The sequence below is a fragment of the Lipotes vexillifer genome, unplaced genomic scaffold (assembly GCF_000442215.2).
Source record: "Lipotes vexillifer unplaced genomic scaffold, Lipotes_vexillifer_v1.1 scaffold2225, whole genome shotgun sequence".
Classification (NCBI taxonomy): domain Eukaryota; kingdom Metazoa; phylum Chordata; class Mammalia; order Artiodactyla; family Lipotidae; genus Lipotes; species Lipotes vexillifer.
In genome coordinates, this window is record NW_006798684.1 from 843,334 (window position 1) to 852,575 (window position 9,242).

The following is a 9,242-nucleotide window of genomic DNA, read 5'->3' on the forward strand; positions in this document are numbered from 1 at the left end:
AACACAGCAAAAATAAATAATTAATAAAAACTCCTACCCCCAACATCTAAAAAAAAATATATATATATAAAATAAAATAAAAGGAATTTAATAGAGCGGTTTAATTTCTTTAAAAAAATAAAAATAAACTCCTTTTTTCTTAAGTCTTACCCGTTATCAATAAAAGTGTGTGTGTATGTGTGTGTGTGTTTAGGTATAATTTATATAAAATAAAATGCAGAGATACTAAAAATTCAGTTCACTGGGTTTTTACAGTGTTTACCCCCAGGCAACCACCACTCTAAATGAGAGAACATCCCCATCATTCCAGAAAGTTCGTTCAAGCCTCTAACCAGTAAAATTTCCACCATAGCTTCCAACCTGCCCTCCCCCAGCCATTTTCTGATTTCTTTCATGTATATGGTATTTCAGTCTTCCAGTTGCTCAGGCCAAAAACCTTAGAGTCATCCTTGACTCATCTCTTTCTCTCACACCCCACATCCACAGTGTTTCCTGTCAGGTAGATTTTCAAAATATATCTAAAATCTAACTGCTTCTCATCAACTCCACTGCTGCCTCCTTGGTCCAAGCCACATCATCTCTCGCCTTCTGACCAGTCTCCAGCTTCCTTACCTTCCCAAGCTCCTCCACTCCCCATACAGTCTGTTCACACAGCTGCCTGAGCAATCTTTTAAAAATGTAAATTCAGATCATGACACCACTCTGTAAAACGCTCCAATGCTTACCATCTCTCAGAGTAGAATCAACCTCAAGGTCTCTACCGTTGCAAGGTCGTCTCCAATTTTTGGATCTCAATCTACTGCTCCCTGCTGGCTTACCAGGCTCTAGCCAAACCAGCCTCTTTGCTATTCTCAGAACACACAAGCACATTCCCCCCTCACAGACTTTGTCCTTTCTGGTTCTTTTTTTAAAATCAGCTCTAGTGTGTGTGTGTGTGTGTGTGTGTGTGTGTGTGTGTGTGTGTGTGTGTTTTATATTTATTTATTTATTTGGTTGCATTGGGTCTTAGCTGCAGCTCACCAGCTCCTTAGTTGTGGCATGCTAACTCTTAGTTGCTGCATGCTTGTGGGATCTAGCTCCCAGACCAGGGGTCAAACCCGGGCCTCCTGCATTGGGAGCACAGAGTCTTAACCACTGTGCCACCAGGGAAGTCCCTGTCCTTGCTGGTTTTGGAACAGGAGAGAAGAGGCAGGGCACAACCTTTAAAAGAATGACATAGAGCCTCATCCACCAGAGGAGAAGCAAGAAGAACTTCTGCAGCCTGTGGAAGGAAAACCACACTCACAGAAGAATAGACAAAATGAAAAGGCAGAGGACTTTGTACCAGATGAAGGAACAAGATAAAACCCCAGAAATACAACTAAATGAAGTGGAGATAGGAAACCTTCCAGAAAAAGAGTTCAGAATAATGATATGAAGATGATCCAGGACCTCAGGAAAAGAATGGAGGCAAAGATTGAGAAGATGAAAGAAATGTTTAACAAAGACCTAGAAGAATTAAAGAACAAACACCTAGAAGAATTAACAAACAAACAGAGATGAACAATACGATCACTGAAATGAAAAATACACTAGAAGGAATCAATAGCAGAATAACTGAGGCAGAAGAACGGATAAGTGACCTGGAAGACTGAATGGTGGAATTCACTGCCTTGGAACAGAATAAAGAAAAAAGAATGGCTTTTCCACCCACTCCCCCCTCCCCCCAAGCGCCGCTTCTGCTGCACTGCGCTCTCTGAGCTCCGGGCTCCTACTAAGCTACTGCCATCATTGTCTCCCTCCAGTCGCCATCACTGTCATCTACTGGGGCCTCATCAACCATGATGAGATGTTCCCTGACATGTACAAGATCCGGGAGGTTGCGGATAGGCTGTGTCTGGAGGTGGAGGGGAAGATGGTCAGTAGGAGAGAGGGTAACATTGATGACTCGCTCATTGGTGGAAATGCCTCCTCTGAAGGCCCTGAGGGCAAAGGTAATGAAAGCACAGTAATCACTGGTGTGGATATTGTCATGAACAATCACGTGCAAGAAACCAGCTTCACAAAAGAAGCCTACAAGAAGTACATCAAGGATTACATGAAGTCAATCAAAGGGAAGCTTGAAGAACAGAGACAGAAAGAGTAAAACCTTTTATGACAGGGACTGCAGAACAAATCAAGCACATCCTTGCTAATTTCAAAAACTATCAGTTCTTTATTGGTGAAAACATGAATCCAGATGGCATGGTTGCTCTGCCGGAGTACTGTGAGGATGGTGTGACACCAAATATGATTTTCTTTAAGGATGGTCTAGAAATGGAAAAATGTTAACAAATTTGGCTGTTTGGATCTATCACCTGCTCATCATAACTGGCTGGCTGCTGCTTTTCATCCACATAAAACCAGGACTTAGACAAATGGGACTGATGTCAACTTGAGCTCTTTGTTTTGATGTTGATTTGTTTGGAGCGGAGGCACTGTTTTTGAGGAAAATAAAAAAATATGTCATGTAGGTTGTCTAAAAATAAAATGAAAAGAAAAAGGAATGAAAAGAAATGAAGACAGCCTAAGAGACTTTTGGGACAATATTAAACGCAACAACATTCACATTATAAGGGTCCCAGAAGGAGAAGAAAAGACCCAAAAAAATATTTGAAGAGATTATAGTCGAAAACTTCTCTAACATGGGAAAAGAAATAGCCACCCAAGTCCAGAAAGCACAGAGAGTCCCAGGCAGGATAAACCCAAGAAGAAACACGCCGAGACACATAGTAAACTGACAAAAATTAAAGACAAAGAAAAATTATTGAAAGCAACAAGGGAAAAACGACAAATAACATACAAGGGAACGCCCATGAGGTTAACAGCTGATTTCTCATCAGAAACTCTAAAAGCCAGATGGGACTGGCACAATATATTTAAAGTGATGAAAGGGAAGAACCTACAACCAAGATTACTCTACCTGGCAAGGATCTCATTCAGATTTGACAGAGAAATCAAAAGCTTTACAGACAATGCGGGGAGGTGGGGTGGTGGTGTAATGAATTGGGCGATTGGGATTGACAGGTATACACTGAAGTGTATAAAATTGATGACTAATAAGAACCTGCTGTATAAAAAAATAAATAAAATTAAATTTAAAAATTTAAAAAAGAACAGATGAAAAGCCAAAACTGATTATTTTATTCCTAGTGACATTTTATATGTTAAATAATTATTTTATAAATTTTTCAGTTGATTATATTGGATTTGATAGGAATAAAAATTAAAAAAAAAAAAGCTTTACAGACAAGCAAAAGCTAAGAGAATGCAGCATCACCAAACCAGCTCTAGAACAAATGCTAAAGGAACTTCTCTAAGTGGGAAACACAAGAGAAGAAAAAGACCTACAAAAACAAATCCATGACAATTAAGAAAATGGTCATAGGAACATACATATTGATAATTACCTAAAACGTGAATGGATTAAATGCTCCAACCAAAAGACACAGGCTTGCTGAATGGATACAAAAACAAGACCCATATATATGCTGTCTCCAAGAGACCCACTTCAGACCTAGGGACACATACAGACTGTGAAGGGATAGAAAAAGATATTCCATGCAAATGGAAATCAAAAGAAAGATAGAGTAGCAATACTCATATCGATAAAATAGACTTTAAAATAAAGAATGTTACAAGAGACAAGGAAGGATACTACATAATGATCAAGGGATCAATCCAAGAAGAAGATATAACAATTATAAATACATATGCACCCAACATAGGAGCACCTCAATACATAAGGGAAATGCTACCAGCTATAAAAGAGGAAATCAACAGTAACACAATAATAGTGGGGGACTTTAACACCTCACTTACACCAACGGACAGATGATCGAGACAGAAAATTAATAAGGAAACACAAGCTTTAAATGACACATAGACCAGATAGATTTAATTGATATTTATAGGACATTCCATCTGAAAACAGCAGATTACACTTTCTTCTCAAGTGCACATGGAACATTCTCCAGGATAGATCATATCTTGGGTCACAAATCAAGCCTCTGTAAATTTAAGAAAATTGAAATCATATCAAGCATCTTTTCTGACCACAATGCTATGAGATTAGAAATAAATTATAGAGAAAAAACGTAAAAAACACAAACACATTGAGGCTAAACAACATGTTACTAAATAACAAAGACATCACTGAAGAAATCAAAGAGGAAATCAAAAAATACCTCAAGGCAAATGACAATGAAAACATGACGATCCAAAACCTATGGGATGCAGCAAAAGCAGTTCTAAGAGGGAAGTTTATAACAATACAAGCTCACCTCAAGAAACAAGAAAAATCTCAAATAAACAATCTAACCTTACACCTAAAGCAACTAGAGAAAGAAGGACAAACAAAACCCAAAGTTAGTAGAAGGAAATAAATCATAAAGATCAGAGCAGAAATAAATGAAATAGAAACAAAGAAAACAATAGCAAAGATCAATAAAACTAAAAGCTGGTTCTTCGAGAAGATAAACAAAATTGATAAACCTTTAGCCAGACTCATCAAGAAAAAGAGGGAGAGGACTCAAATCAATAAAATTAGAAATGAAAAAGGAGAAGTTACAACAGACACTGCAGAAAAACAAAGCATCCTAAGAGACTACTACAAGCAACTCTATGCCAATAAAATGGACAACCTGGTAGAAATGGACAAATTCTTAGAAAGGTATAACCTTCCAAGACTGAACCAGGAAGAAATAGAAAATATGAACAGACCAATGACAAGCAATGAAATTGAAACTGTGATTAAAAATCTTCCAACAAAGAAAAGTCCAGGGTCAGATGGCTTCACAGGTGAATTCTATCAAACATTTAGAGAAGAGCTAACACCCACCCTTCTCAAACTCTTCCAAAAAATGGCAGAGGACGGAACACTCCCAAACTCATTCGGTGAGGCCACCATCACCCTGATACCAAAACCAGACAAAGATACTACAATAAAAGAAAATTACAGACCAATATCCCTGATGAATATAGATGCAAAAATCCTCAACAAAATACTAGCAGACAGAATCCAACAACACATTAAAAGGATTATATACCATGATCAAGTGGGATTTATCCCAGGGATGCAAGGATTCTTCAATACATGCAAATCAATCAATGTGATACACCATATTAACAAACTGAAGAATAAAAACCATATGATCATCTCAATACATGCAGAAAAAACTTTTGACAAAATTCAACACCCATCTATGATAAAAACTCTCCAGAAAGTGGGCATAGAGGGAACCTACCTCAACATAATTAAGGCCATATACGACAAACCCACAGCAAACATCATTCTCAATTGTAAAAAACCGGAAGCATTTCCTCTAAGACCAGGAACAAGACAAGAATGTCCATTCTTGCCGCTATTATTCAACATAGTTTTAGAAGTCCTATCCACGGCAATCAGAGAAGAAAAAGAAAGAAAAGAAACACAAATTGGAAAAGAAGAAGTAACATTATCACTGTTTGTAGATGACATGATGTTATACGTGGAGAATCATAAAGATGCCACCAGAAAACTACTAGAGGTAATCAATGAATTTGGCAAAGTTGCAAGATACAAAATTAATGTATAGAAATCTCTTGCATTCCTATACACTAACAACGAAAGATTAGAAAGAGAAATTAAGGAAACAATCCCATTCACCATTGCAACAAAAAGAATAAAATACCTAGGAATAAACCTACCTGAGGAGGTAAAAGACCTGTACTCAGAAAACTATAAGACACTGATGAAAGAAATCAAAGACGACACAAACAGATGGAGAGATATACCATGTTCTTGGATTGGAAGAATCAATACTGTGAAAATGACTATACTACCTAAAGCAATCTACAGATTCAATGGAATCCCTATCAAATTACAAGTGGCATTTTTTACAGAGCTAGAACAAAAAATCTTAAAATTTGTATGGAGACACAAAAGACCCCAAATAGCCAAAGCAGTCTTGAGGGAAAAAACGGAGCTGGAGGAATCAGACTCCCTGACTTCAGACTATACTACAAAGCTATAGTAATCAAGACAATATGGTACTGGCACAAAAACAGAAATATAGATCAATGGAACAGGATAGAAAGCCCAGAGATAAACCCACACACCTATGGTCAACTAATCTATGACAAAGGAGGCAAGGGTATACAATGGAGAAAAGACAGTCTCTTCAATAAAACGATCCAAAACCTATGGGATGCAGCAAAAGCAGTTCTAAGAGGGAAGTTTACAGCTATACAAGCCTACCTCAAGAAACAAGAAATATCTCAAATAAATGTAAGACCGGACCCTATAAAACTCTTAGAGGAAAATATAGGAAGAACATTCTTTGACATAGATCACAGCAAGATCTTTTCTGATCCCCCTCCTAGAGTAATGGAAATAAAAACAAAAATAAACAAATGGGACCTAATGAAACTTCAAAGCTTTTGCACAGCAAAGGAAACCATAAACAAGATGAAAAGACAACCCTCAGAATGGGAGAAAATATTTGCAAATGAATCATCTGACAAAGGATTAATCTCCAAAATATATAAACAGCTCATGCAGCAAGATCTTTTTTGATCCACCTCCTAGAGTAATGGAAATAAAAACAAACATATACAAATGGGACCTAATGAAACGTAAAAGCTTTTGCAAAGCAAAGAAAACTACAAACAAGACTAAAACACAACTCTCAGAATGGGAGAAAATATTTGCAAATGAATCAACGGACAAAGGATTAATCTCCAAAATATATAAATAGCTCATGCAGCTCAATATTAAAAAACAAGCAACCCAATCCAAAAATGGGCAGAAGACCTAAATAGACATTTCTCCAAAGAAGACATACAGATGGCCAAGAAGCACATGAAAAGCTGCTCAACATCACTAATTATTAGAGAAATGCAAATCAAAACTACAATGAGGTATCACCTCACACCAGTTAGAATGGGCATCATCAGAAAATCTACAAACAACAAATGCTGGAGAGGGTGTGGAGAAAAGGGAACCCTCTTGCACTGTTGGTGGGAATGTAAATTGATACAGCCACTATGGAGAACAGTATGAAGGTTCCTTAAGAAACTAAAACTAGAACTACCATATGACCCAGCAATCCCACTACTGAACATATACCCAGAGAAAACCATAATTCAAAAAGATACATGCACCCCAATATTCATTGCAGCACTATTTACAATAGTCAGGTCATGTAAGCAACCTAAATGCCCATCGACAGACGAATGGATAAAGAAGATGTGGTACATATATACAATGGAATATTACTCAGCCATAGAAAGGAACGAAATTGGGTCACTTGTAGAGACGTGGATGAATCTAGAGACTGTCATACAGAGTGAAGTAAGTCAGAAAGAGAAAAACAAATATGGTATATTAACGCATATATGTGGAACCTAGAAAAATGGTACAGATGAACTGGTTTGCAGGGGGGTGGTGGTGGTGGGATGAATTGGGAGATTGGGATTGATATATATACACTAATATGTATAAAATAGATAACTGATAAGAACCTGCTATATAAAAAAATAAATAAAATAAAATTCAAAAAAAAGAATCACATAATCTGAGGACATGACATTAACTGGTTAGAACCAATAGGTCCAAGTTGGCTGATGATTGACTTCCACCAGACCTTGAGCACACTAAATGACACACCCACAGGTGCCATGACAGTTCCAAGGCCTACCATAAAGGTGAAAAAGTGGGCGGTGGCCCAATTTCTGGGAATCCCCACCCCTTTCCCAAAATAGCTGGAATACTCCTCCTACTCATTAGCCTATGAAATTACCCACCTTTATAAAATCTGACAACCCCATACCCTGGTGCTGCTCTCTCCTGAGATGGTCCACATTCTGTCTGTGGACTGTGTTTCTCTCTAAATAAATACACTTCTTACCTATCACTTTGTCTTTGAATTCTTTCTGTAATGAGACCTTAAGAAACTGAGACAAGGTGTGTGATCTCCATTAAAAGACCATGAATTCAAGTCCCAATCTGGGTTTTTGCTGGGTTCAAGTCCCAACCCATGGGTTCAAGTCCCAATCTGAGTTACACAGTTTCAGTTTCTCTACTTGAGACACTCTTCACGTTGCTCACTCTCTCAGTTCATTCAGGTCTCTGTTCAGCTGTTATCTTATTATAGAGACCTTCCCTGACTGCCCATCCAAAATAGCACATTCCCTGACACTCTGACCCCAGTCTCTGTTTATTATTTCTTCCTAGTCCTTAAGACCTCACGTTTTGTTTTTCAATTAATTAATTTATTAATTAATTTATTTATTTTTGGCTGTGTTGGGTCTTCATTGCTGTGTGCAGGCTTTCTCTAGTTGTGGCAAATGGGGGCTACTCTTTGTTGTGGTACGTGGGCTGTTCATTGTGGTGGCTTTTCTTTGTTGCAGAGCATGGGCTCTAGGCACGTGGGCTTCAGTGGTTGTGATACACAGGCTCAGTAGTTGCGGCTCACAGGCTCTAGAGCACAGGCTCAGTAGTGTGGCACACAGGCTTAGTTGCTCCGTGGCATGTGGGATCTTCAAGGACCAGGGCTTAAACCTGTGTCCCCTGCATTGGCAGGCAGATTCTTAAGCACTGCGCCACCAGGGAAGTCCCAAGACCTCACGTTATATTATGTCTATGTACTGTCTTTTTCTCCGAATGGGTATGCTGGTAAAATGTTTAACAACTAGCTCTCTGAAAACTGTTGAAACCGAGTGGGGCCCGGTGGGGCTCCCAGGCATGGAGGCCTTTTTGTCCCCCACTTCTTGTGGCCAAGACACCAGCCTCCATGACCTTCCCTGAGTTCCAAAGGGCAGATTCAAATGGTTGCTCATCAAGGGAGGAGTAGCCAAAAAACCACGCAAGCAAGATTAAAGGGATCAGAGAAGCTCATCAAGATTAGGAGACCAAGACGAGATTAAGAAGGGCAGGCCCTGCTCGCTCTCTAATCTTGTCAGAGACCCCACCTTTGAACCATTGTTATAAACCCTCATCAAATCCTCCTGGGTTGAGACACATAGTTTTTCCGAGGCAGGAGCCCACTGTGCCCCCTTTTGCCTGGCAAAGTAATAAAGCTGTCCTTCTCTACTTCACCCAAAACTCTGTCTCTGAGATTTGATTTGTCACCAGTGTACAGAAAGGCCAAGCTTTTGGTAACGGTATGAATGTGTTACAGAACACAGTTCATGTGCCTGATGAACAGTGAGGGCAAACATACTGAAACATCGGAGTTTGGAGC

General features: G+C 38.8%; 1 pseudogene; it reads left to right on the forward strand.

The window, feature by feature from the left end:
• The first annotated feature begins 1,801 nt into the window (after positions 1-1,801).
• Positions 1,802-2,310, forward strand: LOC103080752 (translationally-controlled tumor protein pseudogene; annotated as a pseudogene).
• Positions 2,311-9,242: the final 6,932 nt, after the last annotated feature.